Below are 23,491 nucleotides of genomic sequence, written 5' to 3'. Positions count from 1 at the left end.
ATTTATTTTACAGAGACAGAGAGTGAATCAGAGAGAGGGATAGATAGCGACAGACAGACAGGAATGGAGAGAGATAAGAAGCATCAATCATTAGTTTTTCATTGCGCGTTGCAACACCTTAGTTGTTCATTGATTGCCCTCCCACATGTGCCTTGACCCCGGGCCTTCAGCAGACGGAATAACCCCTTGCTGGAGCCAGCGACCTTGGGTTCAAGCTGGTGGGCTCCTGCTCAAACCAGATGAGCCCGCGCTCAAGTTGGCAACCTCGGGGTCTCGAACCTGGGTCCTCCGCATCCCAGTCCGATGCTCTATCCACTGCGTCACCGCCTAGTAAGCCCCCCCTGGTTTTTTAAAAACAATTTAATTTATTGGGGTGGCACTGGTTAACATAATTATACAGGTTTCAGGTGCCCACTTCTACGATACATCTCTGTACACTGTATTGTGTGTTCATTCCCCTAAGTCAAATCTTCATCCATCACCATTTATCCCCCTATACCAGGGGTCTCCAGACTTTTTACACAGGGGGCCAGTTCACTGTCCCTTAGACTGTTGGAGGGTCGGACTATAAAAAAAACTCTGAACAGCCTGACCAGGTGGTGGCACAGTGGATAGAGCGTCGGACTGGGATGCTGAGGACCCAGGTTCAAGATCCTGAGGTCGCCAGCTTGAGCGCGGGCTCATCTGGTTTGAGCAAAAAGCTCACCAGCTTGGACCCAAGGTCGCTGGCTCAAGCAAGGGATTACTCGGTCTGCTGAAGGCCCGCAGTCAAGGCACATATGAGAAAGCAATCAATGAACAACTAAGGTGTTGCATGTGCAATGAAAAACTAATGACTGATGCTTCTCATCTCTCCGTTCCTGTCTGTTTATCCCTGTCTATCCCTCACTCTGACTCTCTCTCTGTCTATGTAAAAAAAAAAAAAAAAAAAGAATAAAATTAATAACAAACAAAAAACCTCTGAACAAATCCCTATGCACACTGCACATATTTTAAAGTAAAAAAACAAAACGAGAACAAATACAGTATTTAAAATAAAGAACAAGTAAATTTAAATCAACAAACTGACCAGTATTTCAGTGGGAACTATGCTCCTCTCACTGACCACCAATGAAAGAGGTGCCCCTTCCGGAAGTGCGGTGGGGGCCGGATAAATGGCCTCAGGGGGCCGCAGTTTGGGGACCCCTGCCTTATACCCTCCTCCACCTCCCCAGCTCACTTTCATGTACATGAAAAGATACACTTTTTATTCGTGTTCTTAATCTAGCTGCTGCCTTGTCATTCAATACCTTTTTCTTCAGAATGTCAGCAGGAATAAAAGATCAATGAAATCATTAATTATGGCAGGACTGATATTTAGAAATGAGTTAAAAATCAAATAGTCTGAAATTGCTGTAGCAGTGATGTCTCCCTGCCATATCTGACTATCAAGAGGTTTGTTTTTTTTTTTTTAATTTTTATTTATTCATTTTAGAGAGGAGAGGGAGAGACAGAGAGAGAGAGAGGAGAGACAGAGAGAGAGAAGGGGGAGGAGCAGGAAGCATCAACTCCCATATGTGCCTTGACCAGGCAAGCCCAGGGTTTCGAACCGGCGACCTCAGCATTTCCAGGTCGACGCTTTATCCACTGTGCCACCACAGGTCAGGCTCAAGAGGTTTTTGACATTGATTTCTCTTAATTTTCTCCAATATTCCTTGCTCCCAAAACAACTTTCTTGATGCTTTTGTACCATCTTCCTTGACTTTTGACCTGATGACTGTACCTTAATGCATAAATGATTTCTAAAACAAAGGAAAAAGAATCTCTTACTCTCCAATACATTTATAAGTAACTGCGATGCTCAAGATGCTCCCTTCCTGCCCTGGTTGGATGGCTCGGTTGGTTGGAACATCGTCCCAAAGTGCATAGGTTGCTGGTATGATCCCTGGTCAGGGCATATACAGGAACAGATTGATGTTCCTGTCTCTCTTTCTCTCTCTCTTTCCCTTTCTTTCTCTCTAAAATCAATAAAATAAACAGTTTTTAAAAATTAAAAAAAAAAAAAAGATATTCTCTTCCTCAGCATATGGGACACAGAAAAACTAAGCTTGTAAAGGAGACCAGAGCTTGCTTTACACAGATGAGGTCCTGTCTGCTAAAGGAGTGGGACACCTAGTTTAGCACTATCTTATGTTTTTTAGATTCAGTTGTCAGTGAGCAGTTTTCTTTGTCTCTGAATAGAAATAAATACTACATGTGTTGGTTGAGAGAGCTATAACTTAACATTTCCTAGTATAAACCCAGCTTAGCAGGTACTCTGATTGATGATTGAAGTTAAGATATAAACTACAACCTAAATAGGATTTTAGATCGATTGTCTGAGCGTGGTTATTTACCTGAGCATGACTTCTTTTTGTTACAGAGCTGGTAACAGAGAGCAGGCTGTATTTGTATCAGAGTTCTAGGGCAATGTTCCTCAAACTGTTTGGTAAAAGACCAGTTTTTGTTTAATTTCCACTTCATTTAAGACCTAGTATATTTGTAGACATGAAGTGCTAAGGCCCGGACGGATGGCTCAGTTGCTTGGAGCACCCTCCTGACCGGCGTTGTTGCAGGTTAGGTCCCTGGCAGGGGCGCATGTGGGATTCAGCCAATGAGTGAATGCATGGGTGGGTGGAGCAGCCCCTCAATGTTTCTCTTTCTTTCTCTCTCCCTCCCTACATCTCTGCCTCTCTCTTTAATCAGTACATTTTTAAAACTTAAAATAAAATGGCCTGACCAGCGGTGGCATAATGGATAGAGTGTCAGCCTCCGACACAGAAGCCCCGAGGTCGCCGGCTTGAGCGCGGGCTCATAGACATAACTCCATGGTCGCTGGCTCGGCTGGAGTGCCCGCCCCCTCCCGTCAAGGCACATAGAGAAAGCAATCAAGTGAACAACTAAGGAGCTGCAACCACGAGCTGATGCTTCTCATCTCTCTCCCTTTCTGTCTGTCTGTCCCTATCTGTCCCTCTCTCTGTGTCTCTGTCTCTCTCGTTAAAAAAATAAAATGAAATGAAATACTAAGGAAATGAAGTGAAAAAAAAAACATACAAAACACAGGTCCAAATGTAGTGTTATTAAATTGAAGAGATACAATTACTCCTTTAATTATAATGCTCACATTGCTACAAAAAAATTTTTTTTGACAGAGGCAGAGAGAGAGTCAGAAAGAGGGACAGATAGGGACAGACAGAAAGGGAGAGAGATGAGAAGCATCAGCTCATAGTTGTGGCACCTTAGTTGTTCATTGATTGCTTGTTCATTGATTGCTTTCTCATATGTGCCTTGATAGGGGTGGGGGGCTACAGCAGAGCAAGTAATCCCTTGCTCAAGCCAGCAACCTTTGGGCTCAAGCCGCAACCATGGGGTCATATCTGTGAGCCCACGCTCAAGATAGTGACCCTGCGCTCAAGCTGGTGAGCCCATGCTCAAGCTGGTGACCTCGGGATTTCAAACCTGGGTTCTCCATGTTCCAGTCTGACGCTGTATCCACTGTGCCACACTGCCTGGTTAGGCGCTATAAAATTTTTTGAAGGCTTGCTTTCATTTTGTATACTTTTCTCATTGCAGACTACTTTGGATTATAATGCCACATTTTTCTTTTATTTATCTATTTATTTATTTATTTTTCCTTAAGTTGGAAACGGGGAGGCAGACAAACTCCCGCATGCGCCCTACCGGGATCCACCTGGCATGCCCACCAGGGGGCGATGCTCTGCCCATCTTGGGGCGTCGCTCCGCCGCAATCAGAGCCATTCTAGCACCTGAGGCAGAGGCCACAGAGCCATCCTCAGCGCCCGGGCATACTTTGCTCCAATGGAGCCTTGGCTGCGGGAGGGGAAGAGAGAGACAGAGAAGAAGTAGAGGGGGAGGGATGGAGAAGCAGATGGGTGCTTCTCCTGTGTGCCCTGGCCAGGAATCGAACCCTGGACTTCCGCACACCAGGCCGACGCTCTACCACTGAGCCAACTGGCCAGGGCCAATGCCACATTTTTCATGTGTTAAAACAGTATAAATCCATAAGTATGCAGTGAAAGTGATTAATAATGCACTACTTTCAAAAGGAATTGTTCGAGCCTGACTGGGCGATGACGCAGTGGATAGAGCGTCAGTCTAGGATGCAGAGGACCCAGGTTCGAGACCCCGAGGTCGCCAGCTTGAGCGCGGGCTTATCTGGTTTGAGCAAAAGCTCACCAGCTTGGACCCAAGGTAGCTGGCTCGAACAAGGGGTTACTTGATCTGCTAAAGTTCCGCCTGTGGTCAAGGCACATATGAGAAAGCAATCAATGAACAACTAAGGTCTCGCAACGAAAAACTGATGATTGATGCTTCTCATCTCTCTCCGTTCCTGTCTGTCTGTCCCTGTCAATCCTTCTCTCTGACTCTATGTCCCTATAAAATTTTTTTTTTTTTTTTTTTTTGCATTTTTCTGAAGCTGGAAACAGGGAGAGACAGTCAGACAGACTCCCGCATGCGCCCGACCGGGATCCACCCGGCACGCCCACCATGGGGCGATGCTCTGCCCATCAGGGGGCGATGCTCTGCCCATCCTGGGCGTCGCCATGTTGCGACCAGAGCCACTCTAGCGCCTGAGGCAGAGGCCACAGAGCCATCCCCAGCGCCCGGGCCATCTTTGCTCCAATGGAACCTTGGCTGCGGGAGGGGAAGAGAGAGACAGAGAGGAAGGTGCGGCGGAGGGGTGGAGAAGCAAATGGGCGCTTCTCCTGTGTGCCCTGGCCGGGAATCGAACCCGGGTCCTCCGCACGCTAGGATAAAAAAAATTTTTTAAAAAGGAATTGTTCAAGACAGATAATATAGTTCAAAATCAGTGTTACTACTTGAGTAAGCTGTTTAATATCCAACTCTGTTCTGTCAGATGACCTTATAGGATTGTTTTGAGGAAATAATGAAATAATACAAGTACAGGGCTTAACATTGTATTTAGAACATAAGGAGTTTTGGAAACCTTGATGATTAGTCTCAGAACTGATAATGAAAACTTTTCAAGATTTTCATTTTTATAACTTTGTTCTAAATTTTACATATATATATATTTGTTTTTAATTAATTTTTTTTTGAGAAGAGAGAAAAGAGAGTGAAGCATCAACTCATTGTTTCACTTAGTTGTATCTTCAATTGCTTCTCAATATGTGCCTTGCCTGGGGCTGAACCCGTGACCTGGGAGGATGGGTCAAGCATTGAACAAGCTCAAACCAATGACCTCTTGATTGAATCAGCAACCTTGGGAGTGAGCAACCCAGGCTCAAACCAGGGACCTTGGTGCACGAGGTGACACTCTCTGCACTGTGCCACTGGCCAGGACCTAATTATAATTTTTTTTATATATAAGGTCTACTGGAAAGTTCTGTCCATTTCTATCACGACAAGTTTCGACACGTGAGCACATGTTTATTTGGCGCATGTGTGCCTCTCTATTTTTATCACTTAATGTATACATACTGACGTAGCAAATTAACTAAAACAAAGTTGATTCACGTTAGTCTTATGTGTGAAGCGATAGTGTACCCTTGGCTACTGATAAAGTTCATTTACGCCACTGTAATTTTTACGAATTTCAACAAGGAAGAAATGCTACAGAAGCATGTCTGTTGCATCCACCATATTCCCCAGACTTAGCACCCTCCGACTATCACTTGTTTTTGTCCTTACAAAATTTTTTGAAGGGCAAAAAATTCAAAATGAAGAAGATATCAAACAAGCACTGGTTCAGTTTTTCGCATCAAAAGATAAAACATTTTTCAAAAATGGGATATACAAATTGCCCTCACGCTGGCAAGAAATCATTAATAATAGCAATTATATTATTTAATAAAGTTTATTGATGGTAAGAAAAATTTGTATTTTGTTTTATTCCAAAAACGGACAGAACTTTCCGGTAGACATTATATAATATTTGTGGGGTTTTTGTATTTTTAAAAAGACTTTATACACTTTAGAAAAGAGAGAGAGAGAGAGAGAGAGAGAGAAAGAGGAGGAGCAGGCATCATCAATTCCCATATGTGCCTTGACCAGGCAAGCCCAGGGTTTCAAACCTGTGACCTCAGTGTTCCAGGTCAATGGCTTTATCCACTGCGCCACCACAGGTCAGGCTAAATTATAATTTTTAAACCTTTTATTGTGTAACAGAGTCTAATTAATGGGAAACCCCCACTCTCTTTTGAACATGAGAACTCCTTAGCAATTTGTTTGGAATCCAAAAGGTCTTGTTTCAGGGTTGGTTTCCTGTTCGTGAGAGTTCTATTTGCAGAGACTAGGGCTTTTCCTCTGGTTTCCCGCCTTACATACTTTTCTTCATTATCCTTATTCTCATTTTAAGCTGTGTTTTGTCTCTGGTGTGTAAAGGCTTTGTTTTGTATCTAATTATATGATACTAAGTGACTCATTTGTTATAAATATTGTTAGGGCTTTGAATTATCACCAAATCAAAGGTTTTCGTCTAAAGAACAAATTCGTTTAGTATGCCTCTTTCCAGCAATTAGGTTTTTTTGAAATAGATTTGACAAGGTTGCACTTTTGAATACTATTGTATAGTCTAGTATATATGTTAACCTTTTATTTTCTTATGGCCATGCAATAGGTTTACATCTGTTTGGAATTTCATTTCATTTCATTTCTTTTCTTTTCTTTCTTTTTTTTTTTTTTAGAGAGAAAGACAGCAGGGACAGACAGACAGGAAGGGAGAGCGATGAAAAGCATCAATTCTTCATTGTGGCACCGTAGTTGTTTGTTGATTGCTTTCTCATATGTGCCTTGACTGGGGACTCCAACCTGAGGCAGTGACCTTGGGCTCAAGCCAGTGACTATGGCGTAGTATCTATTTCCCACGTTCAAGCTGGCAATCCTGCACTCAAACTGGTGAGCCTGCGCTAAAGCTGGATGAGCCCATACCCAAGCCGGCGACCTTGGAGTTTCGAACTGGGGACTTCAGCATCGCAGGCCGACACTCTATCCACTGCACCACCACCTGGTCAGGCTGGATTGTCATTTCTAAATTCTAACATTTTAAAGTTTGCATTTTCTGTAATTTACCCATATCTGGAAAGCAGTCAGTAACTCTGTCTTTTTTTCAGATTATTTACTTATAAGGTTATTGCCTCATAAGTATCTTTGCTTGATAAAACTAAGTTTTGGGGTTTTTTTTGTATTTTTCTGAAGCTGGAAACAGGGAGGCAGCCAGACAGACTCCCGCATGCGCCCCACCGGGATCCACCCGGCATGCCCACCAGGGGGCGGTGCTCCGCCCATCCGGGGCTTCGCTCTGTTGCGACCAGAGCCATTCTAGTGCCTGAGGCAGAGGCCTCAGAGCCATCCTCAGTGCCCGGGCCAACCTTGCTCCAATGGAGCTTTGGTTGCGGGAGGGGAAGAGAGAGACAGAGAGGAAGGAGAGGGGGAGGGGTGGAGAAGCAGATGGGCGCCTCTCCTGTGTGCCCCTGCTGGGAATCGAACCCAGGACTTCCACACACCAGGCCGACACTCTACCACTGAGCCAACTGGCCAGGGCCGATAAAACTAAGTTTTGATCAAATAAAATCTCAATTTAATCTGATTCAATATTATTTTCCTGAAAAACTTTCTTTTCTCTAGAATATTGTATGGCTAAACATTATTGAAACTTATGTGTACATTAATATTAAGAATAGTTATCGGCCCTGGCTGGTTTGCTCAGTGGTAGAGCATTGGCCCATCATGTGGATGTCCCAGGTTCAATTCCCGGTCAAGGCACTCAGGAGAAGCACCCACCCATCTGCTTCTCTACCCCTACCCCTCTTGCTTCACCCCCCCCCCACCCCCTACCCCCTGCATGGCTCAATTGGAGCAAGTTGGCCCTGGGTGCTGAGGATGGCTCCTTGGCCTCGCCTCAGGTGCTAAGAAGAGCTCGGTTGGTGAGTAACAGAGCAGCACTCCAGATTGGCAAAGCATCACCCCCTAGGGTTTGCTGGGTGAATCCCGGTCAGGGCACTTGTGGGAGTCTGTCTCTGCCTCCCCTTCTCTCATTGAATTAAAAAAAAAAAAGTTTTTGCTTATTGAGCTCTTTCAATGTACCAGGCACTGATATGCATAATATTATTTAAACCTCAGGATGAGGCTGAGATAGGTACTGTTAAACCTCACTTTACAAATCAGCACACTCAGTAAGTCAGTTTGACCAGTTCATATTACTTGACCATTGGATGATATTTCTTTTCTTAATGAACTCTGTGTAAAAAAGAATGAAGTAGGTTTTAATTGGCACCTTTAACTTTCCATATTAGGAATTACTTAACACCACTAATATTATACCTATTAAACTCCCTAATTTGAGGGGGGAAATATATATATAATCAGAAATAAATATATATATATATAATCAGAAAGAAATATATTATATATATATATATATTTTTTTTTTTTTGGCCAATACTTGTCATTTATTTTGCACCTGGTATAAGGCACCCGGTTATGTTGTGTCAGGAAGCCTGGCCTGTGGGTAGTAAAGAGTGGGGCTTTTTAACTTCCTTTTTGGTGTTTTGCTGTTTTGCCATAAAAGAACCCAACTGCTGCTTGCTACAGCCTGCTTAGTCTATTGGAGAGGGCGGAGGAAGAGGGGGTGGGGGAGAGACTCTAAAGAGCCTAGCATCTCTGGAAGTCTGCGGGCTGGTGGTGGCCGTTCAGGATGTGGTTCTGTCATTTGCTTTGCTAGTCCTGCCTCTACGCTGCTTCCTTGTGTCTGCCTGAGCCAGGTCACAGGTGATCATGCTGCTGGAGACCTGGGGAGATTCCATGTGCTTAGTGAAGGGACTCCAACACTGTGGCCATGAATGGGATAATGGATTTCCCGAAATAGAAGCTTGCCCACCGGTGACTCAGGTCAGAAACCAGGGTGTGGCGTATGGCTTTCCCAGGGTACTCAGTACTTCCACAGGAGCTGTTACTGGAAGTGGAAACAAGGAGGCACCAGTAGTAGGGGGTGGTCACAGGTGAGCCGCTGGAGGGGATGGCTGCTATACTCTTACTTATGGACTGATGGAAACCTCAGTGGTGACCCCTTGCAGGCCTTGACACGCAGTCTCTGATGGCAGAAGTGGGGGCCCTAGGCCACAGGAGCCCATTCACAGAGACCATGGGAGGCCACTCCACGACCCAGACACACTGGCATCCCAAAGTGTGTTAAGTTAGAAATATACTTAACATTTTACCTTTCAGAGTACACTAATGCTTTAATAGCAGAATTGAAGCTACAGAGGTAAACAGTCCTCAAATACCACGGAAACCAATAAGGAAGAACTATGTCTCGGATGCCCTTTTAGTTAACACCTGCCAAATTGGAATCTGAAAGCATTCCTGTTTTGAACTATTCAAGATTAATTTCACACTTTATATTTTTATAGTTTAGTCATTTCTAAATTGTGTTATTTCATAATTGACATATTTTTTGAGGGAAGAAGACCTGAAATGGATTCAGAATGCTTCTGTACATGATAGTCTTAACTCTTCCTTTAATTGAAGAATTTAGATGTGAAGCTTTGTTGAATGATATGTTTTAAGATCCTCAGTCGCTCATTTTGGAATTCTAGCTAACAAGTAGTGATTCTAAATGTAAATATAGGTAGGTATTTCTTTACTTTTTCCTTTTTTTTGAAGTGAGAGGAGGGGAGATAGAGAGATAGATTCCCGCATGCACCCCAACCGGGATCCACTGGGCACCCGCCATCTGGGGCTGATGCTCTGCCCATCTGGGGCCATGCTCACTACTGAACAATTTTTAGCACCTGAGGCGAGGCTCCATAGAGCCATACTCAGCACCCAGGGCCGGGGCCTGTGTGCTCAAACCAGTCGAGCCATGGCTATGGGAGAGGGATAGAGAGAGAAAGAGAAAGAGAGAGAAGGGGATGGAGGAGAGGATGGAGAAGCAGATGGTCACTTCTCCTGTATGTCCTGACCGAGAATTGAACCCGGGACATCCACACTCTGGGCTGACCCTCTACCACTGAGCCTGCCAGCCAGGGCAGTAGGTATTTCTTAAAACCTGTGGTGGAATTCTAGAAATTCTAATCTTCCTTGAACACTAATATTCAGTATCTAACTTCATTGAAATAAAATACAAAGAGGTGTCAGTTGGTCTGGAAATTGAAATTCTTCTACTCCAATTATGCACATTTTTAAGTGACAGGGTCTTAAGGTTAACTACTAGATAATTACATCAAATTATTTATTGCAAACCCTCTATTTACCTGTGGGTCAATGTTCTACTAAGAAAAAATTTTTATTGTAGTTTCTGCACCTTGTATGTTCCTTTAATTTTTTCATGAATTTGTCAAAGGCAAATTGGGGAAAGAAGAAAGGCGATAAAAGCAAAAAAAAATGAAACAGTGAAATGGTTTTTTTAGAGAAGCAGTTTAGCATAATGTTTAAGAGTAAAGATTCTGGAGCTAGTCTACTAGGTTCAGGTCATGGATCTGCCGTTACTGGCTCTGTGAGCCTGGGCAAATTTCTTGAGCTTCCTATGCCTCTTGTAAAGGGAGAATAATAGAAGTACCTGCCTGGGACTGCCTCATAGAATTGAGTTGATATATGCGAAGTGATTATAGTAGAATATGCTTGGCATAATAAGTACTTAATAAACATTAGTTAATAATAGAGATGAAAGAAAAGAATATTGGTAGCACCTCTCTTTGTAGAACTTGTGTAGAAATCTCATTAAAGGACCAGAAAAGTCTGATTAGCTAATAGATAGCCTAAAGAGCAAGCATTTTACTTGTTCTCTACTGTCCTTGGCACTCCCTTGGCTCCTGTGTATCTTTTTATGTAATTATAGTAGGGTAGTATGCCAGTCAATTTATTGCCTCTCAATTCTACATCACTTTCTATTGACTACTCTGCAAAAATGGATTTGGGCCCTTTAAATATTTTTCCTTTGCCAGCTGGCACAGTGTTGAGCTTTGTCAATAGGGGATACGGGAGAGAACTTGTTAGAGGAAGGAGTTTTCCTTCTTGGTTCTGGCTTGCTTGCTCAGCAGGCTCCTAGACGACTTCTCTGGCACCAGTTCCTGCAGTATACGCAGCCTCCCCGGTGTCCATCCTTCCAGTGCAGGCTTCTGCAGCACGAGTGGCTTCTCCAGCCTCCAGCTAGGCTTCTCCAGTGCCCAGCTCCTGTCCTGCACTGCAGGCAGCTTTTCAAGACCCTGACTCCTGCTGACAGTAGTTCCCATTGGTACCTCCCTTGGGAGATATGATAGGAGTCTCTCCAGTAAGATACTTTATCATGATGAACAGCTTTCCCTGAAACCCTAGAGTGCAGATTTCTAGCAAGTTCCACCATTGTGGCACCACAAAACCTTCTCTGCCTGTGATACTGCCCTTCATCCCTGATTTTGGCATGGAGCATCTAAAACCCTTGTGATTTGCTAAATAATGAGAGCCATGAAGCTGTCTTTTGGTATTTGGATGAAGTGATTACTCAGAGGCCACTAGATAACCTAAGGATGGGGCTGATTGGTGGATTGAAACTTCTGTCCCACTGAGGAGGGAAGAGGGACAGGAGGTTGACTCAGTCACCAATGGCTAATGATTTAATCTGTCTGGCCTATGTGATGAAGCCTCCATAAAAAGTGGGGTTCAGAGAGCTTTCAGGCTGGTGAACACCTGGAGGTTATGGGGGAATCTCCTGCTGGGGGAATGTATGGAGGCCCTGTGCCCTTTTCCCATTCCTTGTCCAATGTATCTTTTCCATCTGGCTGTCCCTGAGTTATATCTTTTAATAATGAACTGGTAATCTAGTAAATAAATGTGTCTGAGTTCTGTGAGCCATTCTAGCAAATTAATCAAACCCAAAGAGGGTTTTTTGACTGGCATCTGAAATGGGGGGACTTGGGTAGTCCTATAAGACTGAGCTCTTAACCCTGTAGGGTCTTGACACTGTCTCCAGGTAGATAGTATTGAGTGCTGGAATTGAGTTGAATTGTAGGACACCCACCTGGTGTCCCAGTGGTACCAGAAAGGAGACCGGGCCTGGAGCAGGTTGTCCAAGGCTGGCCGGTAGTTTGTGGGTTCTTGACTTCGTGCAGGAAAGATTTCACAACATGAGTCCAGGTGATTTTGAGAGTACTTTTATTAAAGCTGGGGACGGTGGAACAAGGAAGGGCCTGGAGTCGAAGCAGCAGCAGGAGAGAGACTAGGCAGGGCTGCTTTGGCCATCTAGACACATTATGGGAAAGAAATGAGTCTAGGTGGGGTGCTGGCTCACTGGAGAGCCAGAGAAAAGGGGGCCTTGGGAGTAGGTTCGGGGGGTTAGCCCTGGACGAGCTGTTGCTGCTCAATTGCTCTCCAGTCTCATGGAGTCCCTTAGACTGGAGTTTAGGAGATGCACACCTGTGGGGGAAGAAAAGGAGCAGGGGAAAGGGTGCAGCTGTGCTCCTGGGTGAGGTAGCACACTGGGTCCTTAGCCTTAAGGATTTTTAAAGGCTGGGAGTTTAGGGAGGTCTTAGGGGAGGATCTCAATGGAATATTCATCAGCCCCGCCCCTGCCCCCCCCATCATGGTCTCCACTGATTGGTCAGTGCCAGGGCAGGGAGTATAAACCACTTGACCAGCAGTGTGCCCAGGGAGGAAAGGCCATCCTGCAGTGAGGTCCACGCCAGTTTTGCTCATTGCTAGGCACCTGGGGATTTTGTCGTGGTGACCTGCTGTATCTGGTATAAATTGCTTGGCCAGTTTGTTCAGCCGTATGTCTGTTTCCCTATCCCACTTGTCAAGGAATTTTCCTAGCTTCTTAGTAAACTGCCTCACCACCATTGCTCGGTGTGGGGAACACACCCTCAGACACACATCAGAATTGGTCCCATAACCTGTTATTGCCGTTCATTGAGTCCGAGCCATGCCCTCTCCAGCAGGGTTTGTATCTCAACCTTAGTGGGACCTCTTCTTTGAGTACTTTGTCTGAGCCCTGGGGTAGTCACTGTTCCTTTTATCTGCTACTCTTTTTTTTTTTTAAATTTATTGATTTTAGTGAGAGAGGGAGGGGAAGAGAGGCAGGAACATCCATCTATTCCTATATATGCCCTGACCAGGGATCGAACTGGCAATGTTTGTGCTTTGGGACAATGATCTAGCTATCTGGCCAGGGCTTATCTGTTACTCTTATATTCCTTACTGGTCTCTCTTATTAGCTAATTTCTCATTACATCACTCCCTGTTATGGTTATTCTTTATATTAAACTTTTCCTATTCAAATTACTTTATGATTTCTCTTTCTTGATTAGACTCTAATACAACTAGGTAATGGGTCATAAAATCAAATAACTGCTGAGTCTGAACAGTGTTTCAGGCCTGGAGTAAGATAAAACAGTTAAAGTTTAATCAAGATGTATGGCTGTTGGGCCTGGCCTGTGGTGGCGCAGTGGATAAAGTGTTGACCTGCCTAGACCGCTGAGATCGCAGGTTCAGCACGGTGGGCTTGCCCAGTCAAGGCACATACTACAAGCAATCGGTGAACAACTAAAGTGAAGCAGCTACGAGTTGATACTTCCCGCTCTCTCCCCCTCTCCCCCACTGCCCTATAAAAATCAATAAATAAGATCTTAAAAAAAAATACATGGCTGTCAGTGCCTGGGAGCATTAAGGAGTAGTGAGAACTGTGGTCAACTGAAGAGTATGTGCCATTTGATGACACCAGCCCTGGTGTTGCCAAATCTTTCTTTTTTTAAAAAATTGATTTTTAGAGAGAGAAAGAGGGGGAAGAAGTGGGAAGCATCAACTTGTATTAGTTGCTTCCTGTATGTGCCTTGACCAGGCAAGCCCATGGTTTCAAACCGGTGACCTTCAGCATTCTAGGTCTATGCTTTTATCCACTGCACCACCACAGGTCAGGCCAAATCTTTCTACTTTTCAGAAGTTGGAAATACAGATTTTTACATCTTTTGAATTTTACATTTGGCTCCTAATTCAAATATTGTTACATCACTGTGTGAGCCAAACAATCCATATTTGTGACTTGCCAGAGTAGAACCTATGAGCTGGACTATGTTATTTCTAAGCTCTTTGAAAACTAGAAAGAAAAAAAAGAAAGAAAGAAAACTGGAAAGAAACAGCAAACTAGAAGGGATGGGGAACCAAATAGAGGATATATGTCATAGCATGATAAAAAGGGGAGACTAAGAAACATCTCAAATTAGTATAAAACTCCCTTGGCCAGATAGCGCAGTCGGTTATTTTAGAGCATTGTCCCAGAGTACAGAGGTGGCCAGTTCAGTCCCTGCCAGGGCACATATAGAGACAGATCAATGTTCCTTCCTGTCTCTCTGTCTTTCTGTCTCTCTCTCTCTACCTTTTCCTTCCTCTCTTGTTAAAATCAGTAAGTTAAAAAAATGGTTTTTAATTAGTATAAAAACTCAAAGTGCCCTAGTTTAGAACCACTTGATAAAGGGGAAAACATTTCTGTTTACACTGAGAGCATTGTGCTCTCTAATCCAACCACAATGCTATAATCAATAATAATAATAGCTACAGTGTCAACTTAAGTATTAAATTCTATGTTGCACTTAACAGAAACCTTGGAAGGGAAGAATTCCTATCGTGTTTATAGATGAGGAAGTTGATCCTCAAAGTTTACTTAAAATTCAAGCCATTATTTATATAGCCTCTAAGTAAATGATCATTCATTTATTTAAAGTCTAAGTATGTAGTAGCTCTTTGTGGAAAATTTAGAAAATATGATGTGTAAAAGGAAGATAAAATCATTTCTTATTCCACTGTCCAGCGAGAATCACTAGTAACATTTTAATTTTATTTCCGTTTTTTTTTCCTGTATGTTTGCATTTTTAACAAGGTTGGTGATGTGGTATATGTATAATTTTACATTCTCCCTTCTTTTACTTGGTAGTATAACAAACATTTTCCTTTATCATTATAAATGTATTCTAGACATTTTTAATGCCTTCATTACATTATTTTATGTACAGAAATTTTTATGCATTAAATTTGTTTTAATAGTGTCGAATGTATATTTTTATATAAATATGCATTAATAGTGTCGAATGTATATTTTTGTGTCTGATGCTACGACCATATTTTAGATTATTTTTGCAGGGGTAGAATGATAGGATCAAAGAGTATAAATGTACTTAAGAAGATTCTCAATCTATATATTATCAGTATTTTTAAATGTATTTTAAAAAAACGCAAGTGACATACATGTCACTCACATACATTGAGTACTATCATTGTCAATTTTTAAAACTTTGCTTGATAATTTGATAGAGGAAAATGTATTTTTATTAGGTTAAGTTTCTTAGTTTAATTAAATACCTTATACATTAATAACAATATTTATTGGCAGTGTTTTCCCAGGTTTTTTCCCAATAGTCTTTTCAAAATTTTTGCTTTTGTAGTCTCAGCAAACAGTCTTATGGGATTTCCATTTCTGTTTAGTTCTTTTATATTTAAAAAGGACTCTTACACAAAAAGAAAAGGAATTTGTTTTCCTGGATTGGAGGAAGTGGCATTAATAAAGTATTGCTTGTTATTTATTACCTCTATGTCAAATGAACTAGGAAAGGGGAAACCTATATGACGTTGGCAAAATGGCAGATATCATATCATTTATTATTCGCTTAACTTTAGCCAAGTATCTGGATTTTGTTTCGATGTTCTTGTGGAGGAGGGGCTTAGAAGCTTTTCTCTGCATGCTACTGAGGATCTTAAAGATGAGCAGTAAGGGCAGTTACTGTGTGCTGACATCCTACTCCTACCTGATAATAGTAATAGTAGTCATCTCAGCTCATAGAGGACACTGAACTTGCTCAGGGTCACATAGCTGCTGCCCAGAAGCAGGACATTTTTTGACATGATGTCTCAGTTGTAAAGGCTTGAAAAATAAAGTTCATATTTGAGTTTCCTTCATTACCTGTTACTGACACTTAGCAGAAAATGTAGTTAACTTGACTTCAGGAAGCATCTCCTTGAAGCAGGTTTGCTTGTAAGAATATGGAAGAAGCCTGCTTGAACAAGAGTTACTCTGCACCCTATATGTTTCATCTCTTCATTGCCTAGAGCTTTGAAGGGCTCAAGTTTTATAACAAGAGAGGCATCTTTAATTGTTTAGGAAACTACAGTTGATTATTTCAGTACTAAAATGAGCATGGTACAAGAGGGATTGAAATAAACTGTTTTCAATATTAAAAGCTTTAAAAATTATTAGCTTATATTTAGTGTAACCAAACAATTTATTGTTTCTATGAGCAAGGAAAGAAAAACCATTTACCTATCTTTGTGTCTGCCAAAAAATTAAACTGACTTCAAAGCTTTGCGCTGGTAGTTAATGGCTTTGAGTACAAGCTGTTGTTTTAAATAATACATCTGGTCAGTACTTTGGCTCAGTCAGGCTACAGCTGTGAAATTGTAAAATGAGATAGCATAAAACCAGTGCATTGCACAGTTCATGCCTCTCTTGAGCAAATATTTCATTTCTCTGACAGAAACTATCGCTTTGGGAACTCACATTTCATTTTGAACGACACTTGGAATTTGTACTTCTTCCTTCAAATGTACCCTTTTAGTGATTTACCATAAGCAAAGTAGAGAACCTGTCAGCATTTTAACTATGACATACACATAATTTTGAGATTGAATCCCAAGTTGTGATGCTGTGTGAAAGAGTACAGCTATACAAATAATGTGGATCCTCACCTGTAGTGCTTAAAATAAGTCTGTTTGCATCTAAAATGATTTATTAGATAGTTAAGAATTTTTAAAGAATAAAAACTGCAACAACAACCCATGGCAATGACATTTATTTTATTGCTTTAATTTTTTTTGGTTCTAATTTCTTTTTTTTTTATTTTATTTTATTTTATTTTTATTTATTCATTTTAGAGAGGAGAGGGAGAGACAGAGAGAGAGGAGAGACAGAGAGAGAGAAGGGGGGGAGGAGCTGGAAGCATCAACTCCTATATGTGCCTTGACCAGGCAAGCCCAGGGTTTTGAACCGGCGACCTGAGCATTTCCAGGTCGACGCTTTATCCACTGTGCCACCACAGGTCAGGCCTGCTTTAATTTTTTTAATTAATTAATTTTTTTACAGAGACAGAGAGAGAGAGTCAGAGTGAGGGATAGATAGGGACAGACAGACAGGAACAGAGAGAGATGAGAAGTATCAATCATTAGTTTTTCGTTGCAACACCTTAGTTGTTCATTGATTGCATTCCCATATGTGCCTTGACTATGGGGCTACAGCAGACAGAGTAACCCCTTGCTCGAGCCAGCGACCTTGGGTCCAAGCTGGTGAGCTTTGTTCAAACCAGATGAGCCCGCGCTCAAGCTCACGACCTCGGGGTCTTGAACTTGGGTCCTCTGCATCTCAGTCCGATGCTCTATCCACTGAGCTATTGCTTTAATTTTGATTTGAGAGAGAAGCATCAATTTATTTCACTTAGTTGTTCCGTTTAGTTGTGTACTTGCTGATTGGTTCTTGTAAGTGCCCTGGCCAGGGAGGGGGGTGAACCTATGACCTCTGGGGTGCCAGGACAACGCTTTATCCACTGAACCACCCGGGCAGGTCCCATGCTTATTTTATTTTATTTATTTTTTGTGACAGAGACAGAGACAGATAGGGACAGACAGGAAGAGAAAGAGAGATAAGAAGCATCAATTCTTTGTTGCAGCACCTTAGTTGTTCATTGATTGCTTCTCATATGTACCTTGCCAGGGGCGGGGGCGCTCCAGCTGAGTCTGTGACCCCTTGCTTCAAGCCAGCGACCATGAGATCATGTCAATAATCCCACATTCAAGCTGGCAACCCCATGCTTAAGCTGGTGAGCCTGTGCTCAGCCTAATGAGCCCACACTCAAGCCTGCGACCTTTGAATTTTGAACTTGGGTCTTCAGCATCTCAGGTTGACGCTCTGTCTACTGCGCCACCTCCAATCAGGCCAGGCAGGAGATGCTTATAAAGTTTGTTGCAATAGATAATATTCACAAATTTGATTCATGTAAATGAGTGAATGGAATTATGAGTTAAAGAAAAATAAAATTTGGGCTGACTTTTGGTATTCTACACAGACCTCTGACTTTGGTTTCAAAGTGCTGCCATGAAAAAGCTTTGTTAACATTGGATAGTTCTAAATAGAATCCTTTCAGAGGTTCAGGTTGAGTAAACATCTACCCAGATTAGCCCTGGCCAGTTGGCTCAGCGGTAGAGCGTCGGCCTAGTGTGCGGAGGACCCGGGCTCGATTCCCGGCCAGGGCACACAGGAGAAGCGCCCATTTGCTTCTCCACCCCTCCGCCGCGCTTTCCTCTCTGTCTCTCTCTTCCCCTCCTGCAGCCAAGGCTCCATTGGAGCAAAGATGGCCCGGGCGCTGGGGATGGCTCTATGGCCTCTGCCTCAGGCGCTAGAGTGGCTCTGGTCGCAATATGGCGACGCCCAGGATGGGCAGAGCATCGCCCCCTGGTGGGCAGAGCATCGCCCCATGGTGGGCGTGCCGGGTGGATCCCGGTCGGGCGCATGCGGGAGTCTGTCTGACTGTCTCTCCCCGTTTCCAGCTTCAGAAAAATGAAAAGAAAAAAAAAAAAAAAAAAAAAAAAGTAAACATCTACCCAGATTACTTTTTTTTATATATACATATGTAATTTCTAGAGTAAAAGGTACAAATCTTCATACAGTTTGATGAGTTTTGCAAATATATATAGATATAACTCACATCCCAGTGAAGATTTAGAACATTTCCATCATCCTAATAAAACAACCTGATGCCGTTTTCCAATTACTCTCCCTGTGCCCCCCCACCCCCCCTCCTGCCACTGTTCTGATTTCTGTTTCCATAGATTCATTTGCCTGATTTTAAACTTTATGTAAGTGCACTCAAACAGTACATGCTCTTTTTGTGTACAGCTTCTTTCATTTGAACAAGATAATATTACAAAAAAAATTTTTTAGATTTTATTTATTGATTTTTAGAGAGGAGGGGGGGCAGATGAGGGAAGCATCAACTCATAGTATTTAGTTGCTTCCTGTATGTGCCTTGACCAGGCAATCCCAGCGTTTTGAACCAGCAACCCTTTTTTTTTTTTTTTTTTTTTTTTTGTATTTTTCTGAAGCTGGAAACGGGGAGACAGTCAGACAGACTCCCACATGCGCCCGACCGGGATCCACCCGGCACGCCCACCAGGGGCGATGCTCTACCCACCAGGGGGCGATGCTCTGCCCCTCCAGGGCGTCGCTCTGCTGCGACTAGAGCCACTCTAGCGCCTGGGGCAGAGGCCAAGGAGCCATCCCCAGCGCCCGGGCCATCTTTGCTCCAATGGAGCCTTGGCTGCGGGAGGGGAAGAGAGAGACAGAGAGGAAGGAGGGAGGGGGGAGAAGCAAATGGGCGCTTCTCCTATGTGCCCTGGCCGGGAATCGAACCCGGGTCCCCCACAAGCCAGGCCGACGCTCTACCGCTGAGCCAACCGGCCAGGGCCTTTTTTTTGGTATTTTTCTGAAGTTGGAAACGGGGAGGCAGTCAGACAGACTCCCGCATGCGCCCGACCGGGATCTACCTGGCACGCCCACCAGGGGGCGATGCTCTGCCCATCTGGGGCATTGCTCTGTTGCAACCAGAGCCATTCTAGCACCTGAGGCAGAGGCCATGGAGCCATCCTCAGCGCCCGGGCCAACTTTGCTCCAGTGGAGCCTTGGCTACGGGAAGGGAAGAGAGAGACAGAGAGGAAGGAGAGGGGGAGGGGTGAAGAAGCAGATAGGCGCTTCTCCTGTGTGCCCTGACCAGGAATCGAACCTGGGACTCCTGCACGCCAGACCAACGCTCTACCACTGAGCCAACCAGCCAGGGCCTAGGTTGACTCTTTATCCACTGCACCACCATGGGTCAGGCAACAAGATAATATTTTTGAAATTCATTCATGTTCCTGTATGTGGCAGTAATTTATTCCTTTTTGTTACTGAGTTCCATTGCATTGTATAATACCACAATTTGTTTATCCATTCTCCCATCGATGGACATTTGGTCCAGCTAAAGCTTCCATGAATATTCTGTACAAGTTTTTTTTTTGTGGACATTCATCTTCATTTGTCTTGGGAATACCCAAAAGTAGAATCACTGGTTTTAACTTTAGAAAGGTTGCCAGTTTTTCAAAGTGGTTGTACCATGTTATGTTTCCACCAGCATAAATGAGAGTTCTGGTTGCTCTATATTCTTGCCATCTTTTAGTGTTGTCAATTTTATTAATTTTAGCCATTCTGGTTGGTATGAAGAGGTATCTCATTGTAGTTTAAATTTGCATTATCCTAATGACTAAATGATGTTGAACACCTTTTCATGGGCTTCTGGGCCATTCAGATATCTTTTGTGAAATATCTGTTTAATGTTTTACCTATTTTTATTTTTATTTTTTTGTTTCTTACTGAGCTATAGACAATAAATACAGTTTATATATTTTTTTGTTTAAGTGAGAGTAGGGGAGATACAGCATGCATCCCAACTAGGATCCACCCAGCAACTGCCGTCTGGGGCTGATGCTCTGCCCATCTGGGGCTACTGGTAATCAAGCTATTTTTAGAGCTTGAGACAGAGGCTCCACAGAACCATCCTCAGCACTTGGGCCGACATGCTCGAATCAATCAAGTCATGGCTGCGGGAGGAGATGGGGGGGGACAGGTGTGTGTGGGGGAGAGAAGCAGATGGTTGCCTCTCCTGTGTCCTCTGACTGGGAATTGAACCCGGGACTTCCACACACTTGGTCAGTGCTCTATCACTGAGCCAACTGGCCAGCGCCTGTACTGTATTTTTTATATTTCCAGTACAGGCCATTTATCAGTGTCTTAGGTTGGTTTCCCAGGAAAACAGACTGTGACAAGGAGATTTGCGTGCAGGAAGTTTATTGGGGAATGCTCTTGGGAGTAACACTTGTGAAAGAATGAGCAGGACTGAGCAAATGGAGAAGTTGAACTAGAATTCAGTTGCAGCAGCAGCTTTATTTAGTTTACCCACGGCAGGTTATGGAGTTGGATGGCCTTTCAGAGATATCCTGAATTAAGGCAAGGGGATCAAGTTTTATAGCAAAGGAATCCAATTTTATACCTCCCTCCAGATAACCTGGTGGATTAACCAGTGGCTGTGGACTGCCTTGGGAGGGGGAAGTCACTTTCCTTTGGTCCAAGGTCGATTCCTCAGAAGGATTAATCTGTGAGCCATCAGTAGACAACACTCCTAGCAGCTGGGGAAACAGGTGTCTCCGACCTGAAGGGGAGGGGAGTGATGTGGTCAGGGTTACCACAGTGTCTACCATAGATATATGTATTGTGGACATTTTCTTGAAGTATGTAGCTTCATTTTTTTTTTTAGATTTTATTTATTTTTAGAGAGAGTGTCACTGTTCCCAGTCGACACTTTATCCACTGTGCCACCACGGGTCAGGTTGTTCATTTTCTTAATGGAGAAGCAAACATTTAAATTCTGATGTTTAATTTTTTTCTTCTGGTTTGTGTTTTTGTATCTTCGCTAAGAAATATTGCCAACCCAAGATTGCAACCCTACATTTTCTAGACACTTTTGAGTTTTAGATTTTACATTCAGTTGTATAATCCATCAAGAAATAACTTTTGTGTATGTTGTGAACTGCCATCCAAGTAATTCTTGATAACAGCTCTTTCTCTTTCGGGTACATCTTCACTTCTCATCTTCCCTTAATTTGCAAAAGCAAGGGCATCTTTCATTTGAGCATACTCAAAATGCTGACAGGACAGTTGTCTAGCAATTTATTCATTACTTTGAATTGTGCAGTTCTGAAACTCAGTCTTGAAATGGTTGGCTCTGTCCAGTTCGATTTTATTCTTTTTTTTTTTTTTTAAGGTGAGAGGAGAGGAGATAGTGAGGCAGACTCCCACATGAGCCCTGACCAGGATCCACCCAACAGCCCCATCTAGGGGCCAGTGTTTAAGTACTGAGCTATTTTCAGCACCTGAGGCTGATGTGCTCCAGTAGAGCTATCCTCAGCGCCTGAGGCCACACTCAAACCAATTGAGCCATTGGCTGCTGGAGGGGAAGGGGGAAGGGGAAAGAAGGGGAAGGGGACAAGAAGCAGATGGCTGCTTCTCCTGTGTGTCCTGACTGGGAATCAAATCCGGGACATCAGTATACCAGGCTAATGCTCTATCCACTGAGCCACTGGCCAGGGCCTATTATTATTTTTAAATAAAATATTTAACTAGCTTGAGCCCAAAGGTTGCTGGCAGGGAAGCAAGAAGTATCAATTCATAGCTGCTTCACTTTAGTTGTTCATTGATTGCTTGTCATATGTGCCTTGACTGAGCAAGCCCAAGGCTTTGAACCATCAACCTCAGCATTCCAGGTCAACACTTTATCCACTGCGCCACCACAGGCCAGGCAGTTTTACCATTATTTTGTCCTTACTTAGAAATCAACTTAAGCCTGACCAGATGGTGGCGCAGTGGATAGAGCATTGACCTGGGACACTGGAGACCTAGGTTCAAAACCCTGAGGTTGGCCCTGGCCAGTTGGCTCAGTGGTAGAGCGTCGGCCTTGCATGCAGGAGTCCTGAGTTCGATTCCCGGCCAGGGCACACAGGAGAAGTGCCTATCTGCTTCTCCACCCCTCCCCCTCTCCTTCCTCTCTGTCTCTCTCTTCCCCTCCTGCAGCCAAAGCTCCATTGGAGCAAAGTTGGCCCTAGGCGCTCGGGATGGTTCTTTGGCCTCTGCCTCAGGCGCTAGAATGGCTCTGGTTGTAACAGAGCAATGCCCCAGATGGGCAGAGCATCGCCCCCTGGTGAGCATGCCAGGTGGATCCCGGTCGGGCATGCGGGAGTCTGACTGCCTCCATTTCCAACTTCAGAAAAATACAAAAAAAAACACACCAAAAAAACCACACACACACAAAAAACTGTGAGGTTGCGGGCCTGAGTGCGAGATCATAGATATGACCCCATGGTCATTGACTTGAACCCAAAGATTGCTGGCTTGAGGCCCAAGGTTGCTGGCTTGAGCCCAAGTTCACTGGCTTGGCTGGAGCCCCCCTGGACAAGGCACATACAAGAAAGTAATCAGTGAACAACTAAAGTACCACAACTAGCTTGAGCCCAAAGGTTGCTGGCTGGAGCCCAAGTTCACTGGCTTGAGCAAGGGGTCATTGGCTTGGCAGGAGCCCCCTGGACAAGGTACATTCAAGAAAGTGATAGGTGAACAACTAAAGTGCTGCAACTAGGAGTTGATTCTTATTGCTATTGCTCTCCCTTTCTGTCTGTCTGTCTGTCTCTCGCTTGCTCACTAAAAAAAAAAAAAAAAAAAAGAAGACGTAAACTTTACATTCATGAATTAAATAGAAAACTAAACAAAGGTAATTTTATGAATTGATTAGAGAGAATGAAGAAAAAATTAATTACCCTATCACTCCACACAGAATAGAACTGTTGTGTGATCCATGCTGACAGTTTGTCCAAATGAATGCTGTGATTAGCAACATTGGTG

At 43.5% G+C, this 23,491-nt stretch overlaps 1 protein-coding gene and 1 non-coding gene across 2 annotated transcripts in view; both read left to right on the top strand.

The window, feature by feature from the left end:
• The window catches only part of SLC39A9 (solute carrier family 39 member 9), a 60,779-nt gene that overhangs the window by 3,699 nt on the left and 33,589 nt on the right, over positions 1-23,491 (top strand). The gene's annotated exons all lie outside the window — the stretch shown is intronic.
• Positions 22,515-22,590, top strand: TRNAA-UGC (transfer RNA alanine (anticodon UGC)). Its single transcript has one exon. It is a non-coding gene; the product is annotated as a tRNA-Ala (tRNA).

Source organism: Saccopteryx bilineata, chromosome 4 (genome assembly GCF_036850765.1).
Source record: "Saccopteryx bilineata isolate mSacBil1 chromosome 4, mSacBil1_pri_phased_curated, whole genome shotgun sequence".
Classification (NCBI taxonomy): domain Eukaryota; kingdom Metazoa; phylum Chordata; class Mammalia; order Chiroptera; family Emballonuridae; genus Saccopteryx; species Saccopteryx bilineata.
The sequence above is the reverse complement of the archived record's forward strand: the minus strand, read 5'-3'. Positions and strand labels throughout refer to the sequence as shown.